The sequence below is a fragment of the Mchenga conophoros genome, linkage group LG6, assembly GCF_057382185.1.
Source record: "Mchenga conophoros isolate Kocher_MC1m ecotype Shallow Benthic linkage group LG6, M_conophoros_male_GT1.1, whole genome shotgun sequence".
In the NCBI taxonomy this organism is placed as follows: Eukaryota; Metazoa; Chordata; class Actinopteri; order Cichliformes; family Cichlidae; genus Mchenga; species Mchenga conophoros.
In genome coordinates, this window is record NC_140531.1 from 719735 (window position 1) to 734627 (window position 14893).

Below are 14893 nucleotides of genomic sequence, written 5' to 3' on the forward strand. Positions count from 1 at the left end.
CTTTAGCTCCACTGAACCACTTGGACAGAGCCTTCTCTGCTTCTTGCAAGTTGACTTTTGATGTTAAATAATTCTTCAGTGCCTCTGCAAATGAAGAAGAAGAAAAACGGGCAAGCCAAAGTAAAGTTAATCTTAGCTTACTTCATTTGGTGATGATTTTCAAAGAACAATGTTTATTTCACTTTATTGCCTCAAAAAATATATACAAATTGCATGATAACCAAACTCAGTTACACTTTCAAACACTTTATTAAAAAAGTTTAGTTTTCTAAAGTTCAAATGTCTCAAGTGAAACTAACTTACCATACACAACATTAAAAAGACGCAAATCTCTGAACTTTTTTTCCCCATGTCGGCCAAGCATGTTGTACTCCACAGCCAGCTCAGGTGATATGAGGAATTTCATCATCCTTCTTGTGGCATCGTCTACACTTGTTTCCCCTGTATCTGCTACCATGGCAACCTGAGGGGAACATACAAAAAGGACAGATTAGATACTGGCATCTGGTTAGGATGCCTCCCTGGTGAGGTGTTTTGGGCACGTCCCACCAGGAAGAGACCCAGAACACCCAGGACATGCTGGAGGGACTATGTTTTTCGGCTGGCCTGGGAATGCCTTGGGATTCCCCCGGAAGAGCTGGGCCAAGTGCCTGGAGAGAGCGAAGTCTGGGCCTCTCTACTTAGTACCGGATTGGGTCGAGGGGCAGCAGCCTAAGCTTAAGATAATGGACCGGAATGGAGGATAAATGGACACTTTACATATTACTTAATGTTTACTGTGTGGTGATAAAAAAAATGGTAGTAAACACAAGCTAAACTAAAAAAATTAATTGCGCTTCCTTAACCCTTTATCCCCAATAATGTTACGCAGGATAACTGGTAGGTCTGGTAGGTTTTTTCCTCTACTGTATACTATATGAATGTAATCAAGGATTAATAACAGAAAGAAAAAAGAAATTGAAATTTTGCCATTTTTACTAAAGGCAATCAAAATGTACATGAATAAAATATTTAAATTAGTCAATTCAAATTAATAACTCTAAAACACTGAACAAAATTAAGTATTTGACCCTGTGGTTTATTTTCGGACATCTCTTTTCTTCTAAAAGTCCAGGCGCGTTGGGCCCCTGGCAGAGCTCAGGTTTGACGAGACAGGTTTGGAAAAACCTGTCGCTGGCGACTTTTTGGGGGCTAAAGGGTTAAAATAAATAGGAATTGGCCAAAATTTGTATAAACTATGAAATAGCAGAACAAAAGTAAAAAAAAAAATCTTTATCTGTTATCAGAATCAAATATTTGATTAGAATAAAAAATTTAACTTTCTGGAAGATTTCTCGTTACATCTGTCATAAAAGTAACAACATCTCAGAAAAGAAACATGATAGCAACAGAAAAATATGATAGCAGTGTGATGTGATGGTCCCTGGCCAGATTTTTACACATATTATAAGCCCTGTGACACAAAAACCACAGAACTCTGACACGCACAGACTGTTTTCCTTCGTGCTAATGAAGAAAAATGCTGGTCTGGTATGTAAAAGGGAATTTATTCTTCCAGGACCTGAAGCTCCGTAATGCAGCCTTCCAGGACCTGAAGCTCCGTAATGCAGCCCTCCAACAGCCAAACCTATCTGTTCTCTGATTGTCTTGATGCATGCTCAATCATCCAGGTAAGTAAATCTCCAAAAGTTGATTCTGTTCATCTGGACGTAGCGCTTGCAGCATTTTCTCCCACTGAAAATGCTACGTCCAGATGAACAGAATCAACTTCTGGAGATGTTCTCTGATTGGATTGTTTAATTGGTGATTGACATGAAATTGACCAATCAGCTGAAAGGAAGAAAAATAGGGTCAAAATTTGGATGTGTAAGTATAAATCCACACACAGCCAGGAAAGCCGAGCGCAGAGTTGTTTGTAGCACCAATTCAGCCAGAGTGGAGCCAGATGGATTTTCCATCCATCCACACTGTAAAGTCTATAGACCAGCAAGTGATAAATTAACAGTGTTGTTGGTATTTTCTAAAACAGTTGTATGCAATAGGAATTGCTGTTTATAGTCCTCCTGTATATCTGCATGTTCCCTCCCAATTAAAACCTGTGATAATGGAGATTCAAATTCATGTCATACCTATACCAACAGTTATCAAGTATCCAGATCGACCTTTACTGATGTGCTCTGTCAGTGCGCCCCAGGGCAGCTGTGGCTACAATGTAGCTTGCCATCGCCAGTGTGTGATTGTGTGTGTGAATGGGTGAATGACTGAATGTAGTGTGAAGCGCTTTGGGGTCCTTAGGGACTAGAAAAGCGCTATAAAAATGCAGGCCATTTACCATTTAAAGGAAAATTGTTATTTCCATGTATTTTCCTGTTCTGCCTTCAACTTTGAGGACTTCCCCCCACATTTCTAGTTGTGACAGTGCACCTACAACAAAAAAAATCTGCTGTGATTTACATTTGTTGAAAGAGCAATTTTGTAAAATAGTCTATTTTTGTATGCACAGTTTACAAATCTGTCCTGTACAGCATGGACTGATTGCATGCTAAAAAGTTGTTGCTTAAAAATAAAACAATACATTTTTAATTAATAACATCAGCAGAAAGCCTTGTTATTAATTAGATGTACAATTTCTATAGAATACGAAACAACTCAGTTCATTTTTGATCATATGAATACCAGCATATTACACAACTAGTGATGGGATTTTCGTCTCTTTTTAGAAAGCCGGCTCTTTCGGCTCCCAACCGGCTCTTCAGGTTGTTTTGTTGCTTTAATTAATTTATTATTAACAACAATATAAAATTATGAACAAAAGGAATTACTAATGTAAAAAAAGAAACGTGGTTTTATTTATATATGTTTATATATAAATATATATGGTGGCCCCTAGAGACAAAGCATGTACAAACTCCAAAACCCATTTCTAGCGTCAACTGAACTTCCAAAACAGAGCTATCTAGATCACTTAATTTACACAATTGAAATCATATGTGTATTTTTTGTGTATTTATACACAAGCACTCATATATATTCATAAAAAATTCCAAAAGCTGTTCATTTACCTGTTACTACCACACACCAAATCTGGTCGTTGGTACTTCCTGGCTTGTGTAGCCACTAGGTAACAAAATCTCAACACTGTGCCTAGCATCCTGGAGCACTTCTGTTGTGTTTTGTACGTGCTTTGGAGTTTGTACGTGCTATGAAGTTTTTACGTGTTTTGGGGTTTGTACGTGCTTTGTCTCTAGCAGCCACCGTAAATATACTTTTATTTATTCTCTCCACATAAAATGTAATAAATAAATCATATAATACAAAAAAAACAACTATTTACATTTCAACTTTTAACTATTTAAATTTTCAGCTTTTTCCTTTTAAACAAATTTAAAGTGAAACAACACAAAACACTGCAAACCACAACACAATTAAATATAAATTATAATATGAAAACAAACAGAAGATGCACATTCTCTGTCATATGGGCCTGCATGAATAAACTTTCTGAATCCTTTATCATCCGCAATTGAAAATAGTTGTGGATGATTACTATACCTTTGTAATGTGACGTTGTTGTCCCTGGCTCTCTTTCTCTCTCTCTCCCTCCTGCTCTGTTACTGTGCTACTGCGTGTGTAACAACCGCCCCTCCCCCCTCTTCCCAGCGCAAAGCACAAGGCTCGCGTGCAGAGTGAAGCGGAAAAAAAGTGCGAGAGAGAGGGTGAGAGAGAGAGAAAAAACACGCTTGTGTCGTTCACTTCAAAGAGCCGTTTCGTTTTGACCAACACATCACTAACAACCATGATGAAAAACGCTCATCTGCTTCCATCACCATCAGCTGATTAACATTGAGCTGCTGCAGTCAACACCATCAAACTAATTTAGTGTTTAATGTTATGTTATGTTATTGAATGCTTTTATTTTTAAATCTTTACCAGCGCTTAAAGACTGTAGATGTTCACACCTGGTGTTAGAAAACCGAGCTCACAGCAGTATTTTTTTTATAACAGGAAATTTTAATTTTTATTGGTTACCGTGTTTATTACCACTTTTATCAGTAATGTACTTCCTATAAAATATGGATTTGATAAGTTACCGGTTTATTGAAATCAGCTAGTGAACACATCGATCACTTTATTGAACTACACGCCTTACACTCTTGTGAGCTCTGGTTACTAACAGCAGGTGTGAAAGTTTGGAGTCCAAAACGCAGATAAAGATTAGAATAACAAGGCAATGTAAAATCAGTTTAATGCAGTTGACAGTAGCAGCTCAGATGGAAATCAGCCAATTGTGAGGAGAGCAGAGGACCAAAACTGTCAGAGTTGTGGGTCAAGTGAAGAGAACACTGTTGGCATTATTGTTAGCATAAAAGATGAAAATTAAATAAATGTTAAATTTTAAAATAGATCATTGCCTCCTGTGCCTAAATAAATATATATACTTAATACCAATAAAAAAAAAAGGATGCCCCAAAGACCATCACTTTTCAAAAATAATAATAATAATAATAATAAGTAATACAAATAATATGAAAGTTACTTACATGTCAAAGATGGTGCTTGTGATCTTGAAGAATCTAAACGTGATAAGGAAATGAAAGAAAGTGCATGAGAAAATACAAACATTTTTGTTTTTTCCCAGGATAATTCAATATAAAAGATTCTCTTACTAATGCACAAAATGAACAGTGTAATTAAAAGTTTTAAAGGCACTGCATGTGTTTATATGATAAACTGACTAATTCAAGCAGCAAACACTAGCAGTGCAAAAATGTATCTAACTAGCTGACAGACTTTAAAGTCACAGGAAGATATATCAAAATGGTGACTTATGCCAGAACAAATGACTTGACAGACATAAATCCTAAATTCCTTTAAGTAAAAAAGGAATTACTTTTTTATAAGTGGTCCCTAGTGGTTTTCAAATTATTACATGGCTTGTTAATTTTTTATTAAATTATTAAGAAGCCAGATGAGTTCAAAACATTTACAAATGACTATAAAGCACTATCCAAACTTCAAATCAAGTGGCAAAATCTCCAAATTAAAAGTACTCGCAAACTATAAAAATTTGATTATACTTAAAAATATGCAAAAACTAATTTAGTGGAATTTTTACCTGCTCAAGAATACATTGAACATGCAATATTTAATTGAAAAGAACAAAATTTGTGTACTTTTAGAAAGGATTATTAAATATTTGGGGATACTAGACATAAAGAGGGTCTCGTACATTTACGGGCATCTAATTTCCTGGATTTAATGGTTTAAAAGTTTAATAGGTCTTTGAAGTTGATAATAAAATTGAGTCCATTATTAGCAAAAAGAATTTAAAAAAAAAAAGAGCAAAAAAATGCTTAATATATAATAATTGTTTTAAACTTAAGCTTTGTAATTGTAGCAGATTTCATTATGTCTGTAATTTTTTATTTAGCCCCACAGTAGTAAAAGCCATAAATGGGAGTTAGATTTATTACTAGTATTTTACACAGCATTCAGCTATAATAACATGTTCTGCATTTTCCTACTTCACCATCTGATCTGAACAGCTGCACTCTCTTAATTAATTAATGACCTAACATTTCTCAGTAACCAATAACTAGATGGAACAGCACAGTATCTAAGAGAGTGATCAGACAGTGTTTGAGCTAAAGACGCTGTGTGTTTCTTTTGGGGGCTTTTTACACACTGATCCACCACCGTTTTCCCATAGTACAATGCATATCTGGTAACATTACCGTATTCAGATCAGAAAACCGTTTCAGCTGCAGGCATCTACTCCTGTAATTTAAACAATCACCTTGCTACACTGCACATGAATATTACGTAACATGGTATGACTAGCTCATGTTCAGACATTTAAGATACTGTTCAGCCATTTTGTTTACTGGGTAGTGCATAATGGCCGAGTTAGCTGAGCAGGAATCCACTAAAGCCAAAAAAATAATATAAATTTTTAAAATTAATTACAAAAACCTTATAGGAAAACCCAAGAAACAGTTGCAGAAGCACAGAAAAAAACTGCCGTGTACGTTATAGTGTGTAAATTCAAAAACTGTATAGAGAGAATGGTGCAATGAAAACAGAATAAGATAAGATGAACTTTATTGAGTAGAATATAGGCAGTAAGAGTTTTTTAATTAACTTTAAATTATGTTTGCCAAAGACAATGCAGCAAATTAACCCAGTTCTACCTGCTAGCTAAAGATGTTATGCTTCTCCCCCTTATACCGTTTAGGACGACTATAGAAAGTTACTAAAATAACCATTGATGAAAACGTATCAAACTTTAAGTATTTACCTTTGTCATAGTTTTCGATTCTTTGGTATCCTTTTGTCCTCCACGTTCTTAAACACCAGGGAGAGAAAAGGCGCAACAGACGAAAGACCGCGAAGACTAGACGCTAGGCGGTGCAATCTGCTCCTCCCTCTTTTTAAACGAGCCAATAGGAGCTGCTCACATTAAAAACAACTTTATTTAAAAAGTCGTTTTACACCTGATACAAAAATTTTAAAAGTCAAACAATGCACAAGTTTAAAAGAACAATTTTATTTTTAAAAGTTTTTTAAGCATAGGGATGGTTAATATGTTTTAAAAAGTAATATATAATATTTATCAAAAAGTGTCACCCAAATCAACATCATAATAAAAATATAATTAATAAAAATATAATAATGATAAGAAGAAGAATAACAGTTTACCTAAAAGCTCTTCTAACATTAGACTGGTTTTGAAAAGTTTCAATAGTGTCAATACACCATAAGGACAAGGGAGTTTCACAGTTGAAGTGTGACTGCTTGAAAGACCCCGTTCCCTCTCCTTTCCACTAGTTCAAAGAAAATGTAAATTATTTCTGGTTATATAATTTGAGGGCACAAGTTTGAAGAGTAACATTTTAACAGATCGGTAATATACTTCAGGAGCTTTACTGGATCTGATTAACCAAAACTTCCATCTTCCATGTAACTAACTGTCTTTTCTCTAATACAGTAGAGTGTGTCTGATCTACTAAAAATCCTCAACTGCATGTTTGCTCAAGTAAATAGTCTTAATTGTTTGAACAACCAGTAATCCTTAATTTGCAAATGCCAAATCTGGATTTTGTCTGTGTAATTCACTTTTATCTTAGGTTTTTTATTCGTATTTTTTGCTTTTCTTTTTTTCTACTCTTGTGTCCGTTTTAATCACTTATTATTGCTGCTGTGACAAGTGAATTTACCTAAGAAGAATCATGAAGTCCTTATTTTATCTTATCTGAGCCTCACCATGCAGCCTACCATGCAGAGTTCACATTAAGTACATAAAATGAAATCTAAAATTAAAAAGTAACCAGTTTCAAACCAGTTATTTGGAATAGTGTGCAGAGTGTTTTGAGTAACATTGAATGTTCAAAAACACCAAAGTTCCTATAGTCTCACTTGACAGCTGGGTTGTAGTGTCTGATAACACATAACATCTTGAGGTCTCAATGTGGACTTTGAGTACATTTGCTAGCCAAGGCTAAATACTGAGAGGGTCAAAAATGAAGGGTCAAGAACATCTGACTGTACGTAAGGGTAGCAAAAGTGATAGACTGAGGTTGTGCCAAATATGTTAAAGTTAGGGTGATTTCTTAGAGAATGGTACCACATGGGTGCCGTCTGCAGGTTATAAAAGAGAGTTATGTTCATACTTTCTTTTGAGATTATTTTTACAATTTGACTTTCAGAACTCCCTGGGTTGTGCGCAATCTGTGATGGGCTTGTTTGGAATAAATCCTCCTTTATTCAAATAACACTTTCTCAGGCTCTTCACAGAAGAAGAATCCTCACATAAGCATGTGCTACCATTTTGAACCAATGTACACATTTACCATCACTAACCCAACTAGGACCTACATTGGATGCCCACCCATATGGATTTGATGTTAGAAACGCAAGTGGGTCCCATATATACTAAACAATCTTGAGCCCATGTAAAATATATGCCTATATTAATTTAACATAACCCATTTGGGGCCCACATAGACATGTTTTCAGGGTCTGACTTGCATTTGCCCATGTGTGACACATATAGTTTGACCAGGTGGGCCCCACCTATGTCATCAGTACCAAAAAATATATACCGATTACCTCACTTTGCCCCACCTGGGGCACACAGCAAATGCTTTTCTTTAAATGACTGTGTTTGCCCATGTCTAACCCAGGTGAAAAACCCAAGTGGGTCCTACGTGTGTTTCCCATTTTGAAACAAGTGAAGTGTTTCCCATGTTTGACCCAGCCAGGACCTACTATATGTTCCCACTTGGTTTTGCCCATATGGCTTTCATGTGAGAAACCCAAGTGGGTCCCATATATACTAAACAATCTTGAGCCCACATAAAATATATGCCCATATTAACTTAACATAACCCATATGGGGCCTACATAGACATGTTTTCAGGGTCTAACTTGCATTTGCCCATGTGTGACCCATATAGTTTGGCCAGGTAGGCCCCACCTGTGTCATCAGTACTAAAAAATATATACTGATTACCTAACTTTGCCCCACCTGGGGCACACAGCAAACGCTTTTCTTTAAATGACTGTGTTTGCCCATGTCTAACCCAGGTGAAAAACCCAAGTGGGTCCTACGTGTGTTTCCCATTTTGAAACAAGTGAAGTGTTTCCCATGTTTGACCCAGCCAGGACCTACTATATGTTCCCACTTGGTTTTGCCCATATGGCTTTCATGTGAGAAACCCAAGTGGGTCCCATATATACTAAACAATCTTGAGCCCACATAAAATATATGCCCATATTAACTTAACATAACCCATATGGGGCCTACATAGACATGTTTTCAGGGTCTAACTTGCATTTGCCCATGTGTGACCCATATAGTTTGACCAGGTGGGCCCCACCTATGTCATCAGTGCTAAAAAAATATATTGATTACCTAACTTTGCCCCACCTGGGGCCCACATAGACATGTTTCAGGGTCTGACTTGCATTTGCCCATGTGCGACCCATATAGTTTGACCAGGTGGGCCCCACCTATGTCATCAGTGCTAAAAAAATATATTGATTACCTAACTTTGCCCCACCTGGGGCCCACATAGACATGTTTTCAGGGTCTGACTTGCATTTGCCCATGTGCGACCCATATAGTTTGACCAGGTGGGCCCCACCTATGTCATCAGTGCTAAAAAAATATATTGATTACCTCACTTTGCCCCACCTGGGGCCCACATAGACATGTTTTCAGGGTCTGACTTGCATTTGCCCATGTGCGACCCATTTAGTTTGACCAGGTGGGGCCCACCTGTGTCATCGATACTAAAACATATATTGATTACCTAACTTTGCCCCACCTGGGGCACACAACAACAGCCTATCCTTAAATGACTGTGTTTGCCCATGTCTATCCCAGGTGGAAAACCCAAGTGGGTCCTACATGTGTTTCCCATTTTGGACCAAGTTAAGTGTTTCCCATGTTTGACCCAGCTAGGACCTACTAAAAGTGCTCACTTGGGATGGCCCATATGGGTTTAATGTGAAGAACCCAAGTAGGCCCCATACAAAAAGCCCAGTTTGAGCCCATGCCCACATGGTACCAATCCAGCCCGAGCAAAAACCAGGTGGGGCCCATATATACATGTTGGCTGGGTGGAGGTCCAGGTCCATGCCGGATGTGAGTAGCAGCAGGGCCAGCGCGCCCAGGAGCACATCTTTTTCGACCGTAAAGGGAGACAGGAGGCCGACTCACTGCCTCGGCTAAATGGAGAGGGAATTTCAGAAGGGCCAGGGCAAAAGCATGGACCTTTTTCAGCTGTAAGGGAGGCAAGAGCAAGGTGTGATGTAGGTCCCCGGGGCCTGCTGGAGGTCCAGGTCCATGCCGGATGTGAGTAGCAGCAGGGCCAGCGCGCCCAGGAGCACATCTTTTTCGACCGTAAAGGGAGACAGGAGGCCGACTCACTGCCTCGGCTAAATGGAGAGGGAATTTCAGCAGGGCCAGGGCACAGGCATGGACCTTTTTCAGCTGTAAGGGAGGCAAGAGCAAGGTGTGATGTAGGTCCCCGGGGCCTGCTGGAGGTCCAGGTCCATGCCCGATGTGAGTAGCAGCAGGGCCAGCGCGCCCAGGAGCACATCTTTTTCGACCGTAAAGGGAGACAGGAGGCCGACTCACTGCCTCGGCTAAATGGAGAGGGAATTTCAGCAGGGCCAGGGCACAGGCATGGACCTTTTTCAGCTGTAAGGGAGGCAAGAGCAAGGTGCGATGTAGGTCCCCGGGGCCTGCTGGAGGTCCAGGTCCATGCCCGATGTGAGTAGCAGCAGGGCCAGTGCGCCCAGGAGCACATCTTTTTCGACCGTAAAGGAGACAGGAGGCCGACTCACTGCCTCGGCTAAATGGAGAGGGAATTTCAGAAGGGCCAGGGCAAAAGCATGGACCTTTTTCAGCTGTAAGGGAGGCAAGAGCAAGGTGTGATGTAGGTCCCCGGGGCCTGCTGGAGGTCCAGGTCCATGCCCGATGTGAGTAGCAGCAGGGCCAGCGCGCCCAGGAGCACATCTTTTTCGACCGTAAAGGGAGACAGGACGCCGACTCACTGCCTTGGCTAAATGGAGAGGGAATTTCAGAAGGGCCAGGGCAAAAGCATGGACCTTTTTCAGCTGTAAGGGAGGCAAGAGCAAGGTGTGATGTAGGTCCCCGGGGCCTGCTGGAGGTCCAGGTCCATGCCCGATGTGAGTAGCAGCAGGGCCAGCGCGCCCAGGAGCACATCTTTTTCGACCGTAAAGGAGACAGGAGGCCGAACGGGTCTCTGACCCTTCATCGGAGACAGGTGGCTGAATGGGCCCCTTGGGCCCTCCAGCGGAGACAGACACCTCAAACGGGTTCCTCTGACCCTTCAGCGGAGACAGACACCGAACCAGCATGTGTGGAGACCTCTGGCAGTGTGGACACTGGCTGGAGCTTAGCCGCACATTGGCTTGGCTCAGGCAGTGGGATGCAGTCCTCAGAGGGCTGAAAGTGTTCTCCAACACATCCAGCAGAGGACAGAGGACTCTACTAAGGAATCCGACTCTACTAACCTATCAGAGGCTGCTTAAGATCAGAATGGAATCATCTGCAGATTTCTTCTTAATTAACAATAAACTTAGTGTATATGTACTCCTAAATTTGATGAAAGTGATAAATAATAGACAGCTCTCTCTCTCTCTTTATTCTGACATTTAACTAATTCAAAAGATATTTCAATATTTATTTATCTAAAACAAGACAAGTTCACTCTAAATTGATGTTTAACAAAAAAAAATGTTTTTATGTTTTTTCCCTAAAGTGTATGTAAATATCTGGTTTCAGCTGTGAATATACTGCTGTGTATTGAAATTCCTCTTGTTTTGCATAGAAATATACTGAACAACATACAAAGCATAATATATAAAATAAAATCTACCTGAGTTTTTTCTTTGAAAGAAGCCACTTATGTCCATTGTTGTGTTCATCAGTACATAACTGAAACCGATTACAGTGCTTTGTTTAGCCGTGGAGGGAAACAACTGAAAATATGAAATAAACACACATGTAAGCTACGACTCTCTAAAAAATCATCATTGTTGTTGTTCGGCTTTTCATTTCCCCATTTGTTGATTCACTCCAAGAGCAAGTAACGTAATATGGGTCAAGTGATCAGTTTGATATCAATCTTTTGTGATACACCGTCATATTTACATTATTTGTACAGTATGAATGATTTGCTTTGGTACCTGCTCAAACTTAAGCTCTCCTTTGTCTGCCTGTCTACGCTTCTCCTGCAGTAGCTTCTCCCCCCTCGCTCACATGCGTAAGTGCTATGCTCAGTCACCCAGTGCCTGAGCTCAGATCTTACCAAAATTAGGGTGAATTTACGACTGTGCGCTATGTGCTTCGAATATTGTGTGTAGTTTTTTGTTTTATACAGTTGGCAGTCAGGCATCAGTAACAAAATCACCAGGCTCACAGTAGACAGATTCACAAGAAATTAATTTGGGCTTAGAAGGAATAAAACAAACAGAATCCTTAATTAAGCTTGTGTTAGATTGCAAAATGGTCCCAGATGAAACAGTCTTAACAACACGAAATGCACAGTTCTTTGAACCCAGAGGAAACAATTATTCTCAAAACAAACACTCCTTTGATTCTCATGGACAGGAGCTCTGGGGTTCATAATACTAGCTTTAGCAGTCTTGGTGAAAACATTCTGTGTATTCCCTGACACGAAAGGCGGAGGAACGAAGTCTTTCTCACTCATCCCAGCTGGGCGTCCACAAGGGAAGTTGGACTCCTGTTGGAGCCGGGGGCGCCGATCGCACTTACGTCGCGTCTCAGTGGAGGAGGGAGCGGAGGTGCTGGACCGCGACGGGGAAAAACTCTGACGTAGCTGCTCCAGCTGTGGTGTGGACACTCTGGGAGAGCCGGGTGGTAAGATGATAATCCCCAACATCCTGTAGAACGCCTGTGCAGGTGTGAGCTGGCTGCCCGTGGGCTCATAGTAATCATAGTAATGGGGCCGGCTGACTGCAGTCCCAGGAAAACCAGTCTCATTTACAGCAGTCATTCCCTCACTTGCTGCACAGAAAACAGAACCAGAAAAAATAGTCCTTGTGTCAGAGTCAGTGTTCTTTTCACTCACCACAGCCAGCAGTTCTAAAGTCCCAATATCCGGCTGTGGGGTGATGCACCGGCGGCACAAACGTCGCTTCCTTCTCGGAGACGGCTCTGACAGGCCGGGTAATTCCACATCTGGCAGTTCTCTAGAACACGTCCTCCGTTGAGGCGAGCAGGCAAGCGGTAGTGGTGAGGGGGTGAAGTTGGAGTATGAAATCTCGTACGAGCAGGTGCAGTGAGTCCAATAGCCAGGGGTGACCGGAAATAAGCTGCTGTAGCCTGCCTTCCAGAGTGCAGAGAAATCCCTCTCCCTCATGCTCCAGCCATAGGTTGACTAACCTGGAAGCAGAGTCAATTATAACCTCCTGAAGCTCCTTGGGAGGGGCGAATGCCACTGGATCCATAATCTGGCTGGTCCGTACTGTCACGGAGAGTGAGAAGAGCTGTGAGGAAAAATAAAGGAGGATCCAAGTGCAGGCACTCACTGAGATGATTGAAGATAAAGCACACAGTGAAAAATGGCAAAACCGAATAAAAGCTAAACTAAACTGGGACAAAACTAAAACTACAAAGCAGCAAACCAGAACATGAAGGTATGTAGACAAAAGGTACATGATAGTGTGACGGCCAGTGGGCTGGCTTTGTGTTTTGCTTTTTCTTTTACCTGTTTCTTGCAGGTGGGTGGAGCTGACCCAATTATTGATGCAGCACACCTGAGAGGCCAGTCCCAGTGTATATAAAGACACCTTGACTGAACCAGCAGGGCGCTGGCTTTGGGCTCTGGCTCTCTCTGTCTGGCACACATGTTCATTTGGAAGTTTCAGTTATGGCTGTTATGTCCTTTAAATTGTCTTTAAGTTGCTTTACTTTATTTTTATTAAATATGACTTACAGCCTTTAAAAGCCTGTGTGTGGTCTCCCACTTGATTGTCACTTCCTATGAGCCGGGTTGTGACAATAGTGACAGCAGGGAAAACACACATTAGATACACAGTAGATTCACAGATGGACCAGCGACTACAACAAAAGAAGACACGACTTAAATACACACAGAAGAACACAGGGAGATAACACACAGGTGGGGAACACAGCTGGAAGTATTAAGGGCTAACAAGACGGGGGAGAAGTAAAACTGAACACGCTGACATCACACATGAACATGAACCTTCAAAGTAAAACAGGAAACAGGACACACTTTACTAAGACACGGACTAGACAGAGAGACAGACTAGACACTGAACTAAACCTACACTAAACATGAGAAACAACCCTAAGAACTAATCCCTCACCAGAATAACTAAAACATAGATTTATCATAATAATCAAAGCACCAGAGAAACCAAGAACAATTCATAATGCCAATATAAACCAAAACATAAGAACTCAAAATACTGGGTCAAAACTGACCCAGAACCGTGACAGCAAGTAGGGGTGGAGCTGGGAGCCGCTTCCTCTGCTTTGGCCTGCCTCGTATTCCAAGCCAGCTGCCTCCTCTGACTACTTGGCCAGGTGAATCCTCTGCCAATATCTCTTTATATCTCTGTTCATTGTGGCACTGTCATTATGACTGTGTGAACTTTAGCTCTGCATCTCCCTTCTCCAAGTCCCCCAGCAAATTTGTATCTCATGGAGATTTGTACTTTTTGTGATTTCCTTGTTCATTTCGGTTTTTGTTGCTGTGTATTTTGAACTTTCAGACATAAATGCTAAATGAGGTTGACTCCTGCCCCCCATAGTCCCAGACTTTCTTTAAAACTTCTCCACAACAAACATCAGAGCAAAGCCAACATTGCATCTGTAGAGCTCTTTCTCAGCATGAAGCCATACTATTGCTCACTGTTCATCACCATCCATCCATCCATCTTCATCCACTTTATCCGAGGCCGGGTCACGGGGGCAGCAGCCTAAGCAAAGAGGCCCAGACCTCCCTCTCCCCAGCCACCTCCTCCAGCTTATCTGGGGGAACAACAAGGCATTCCCAGGCCAGCCGAGAGATATAATCTCTCCAGCGTGTCCTGGGTCTGCCCCGGGGCCTCCTCCCGGTTGGACATGCCTGGAACACCTCACCCAGGAGGCGCCCAGGGGGCATCCTTGTCAGATGCCCGAACCACCTCAGCTGGCTCCTTTCGATGTGGAGCAGCAGCTGCTCTACTCTGAGCCCCTCCCGGATGGCCGAACTTCTCACCCTATCTCTAAGGGAGAGGCCAGCCACCCTTCGGAGGAAGCTCATTTCTGCCGCTTGTATCCGCGATCTCGTTCTTTCGGTCACTACCCACTAGCTCGTGGGCATAG

At 41.2% G+C, this 14893-nt stretch overlaps 1 long non-coding RNA gene across 1 annotated transcript in view; it reads right to left on the reverse strand.

Moving 5' to 3' along the window:
* Positions 1–6400, reverse strand: part of LOC146571781 (uncharacterized) — a 6644-nt gene extending 244 nt beyond the window's left edge. Inside the window, exons 1-4 of the long non-coding RNA XR_014892880.1 lie at positions 6299–6400; positions 4542–4574; positions 304–463; positions 1–84 (exon numbers count right to left, since the gene is read on the reverse strand). The exon at positions 1–84 is cut by the window's left edge and continues 244 nt beyond it. This is a non-coding gene — a long non-coding RNA (uncharacterized LOC146571781). The remainder of the gene's footprint in view (positions 85–303; positions 464–4541; positions 4575–6298) is intronic.
* Positions 6401–14893: the final 8493 nt, after the last annotated feature.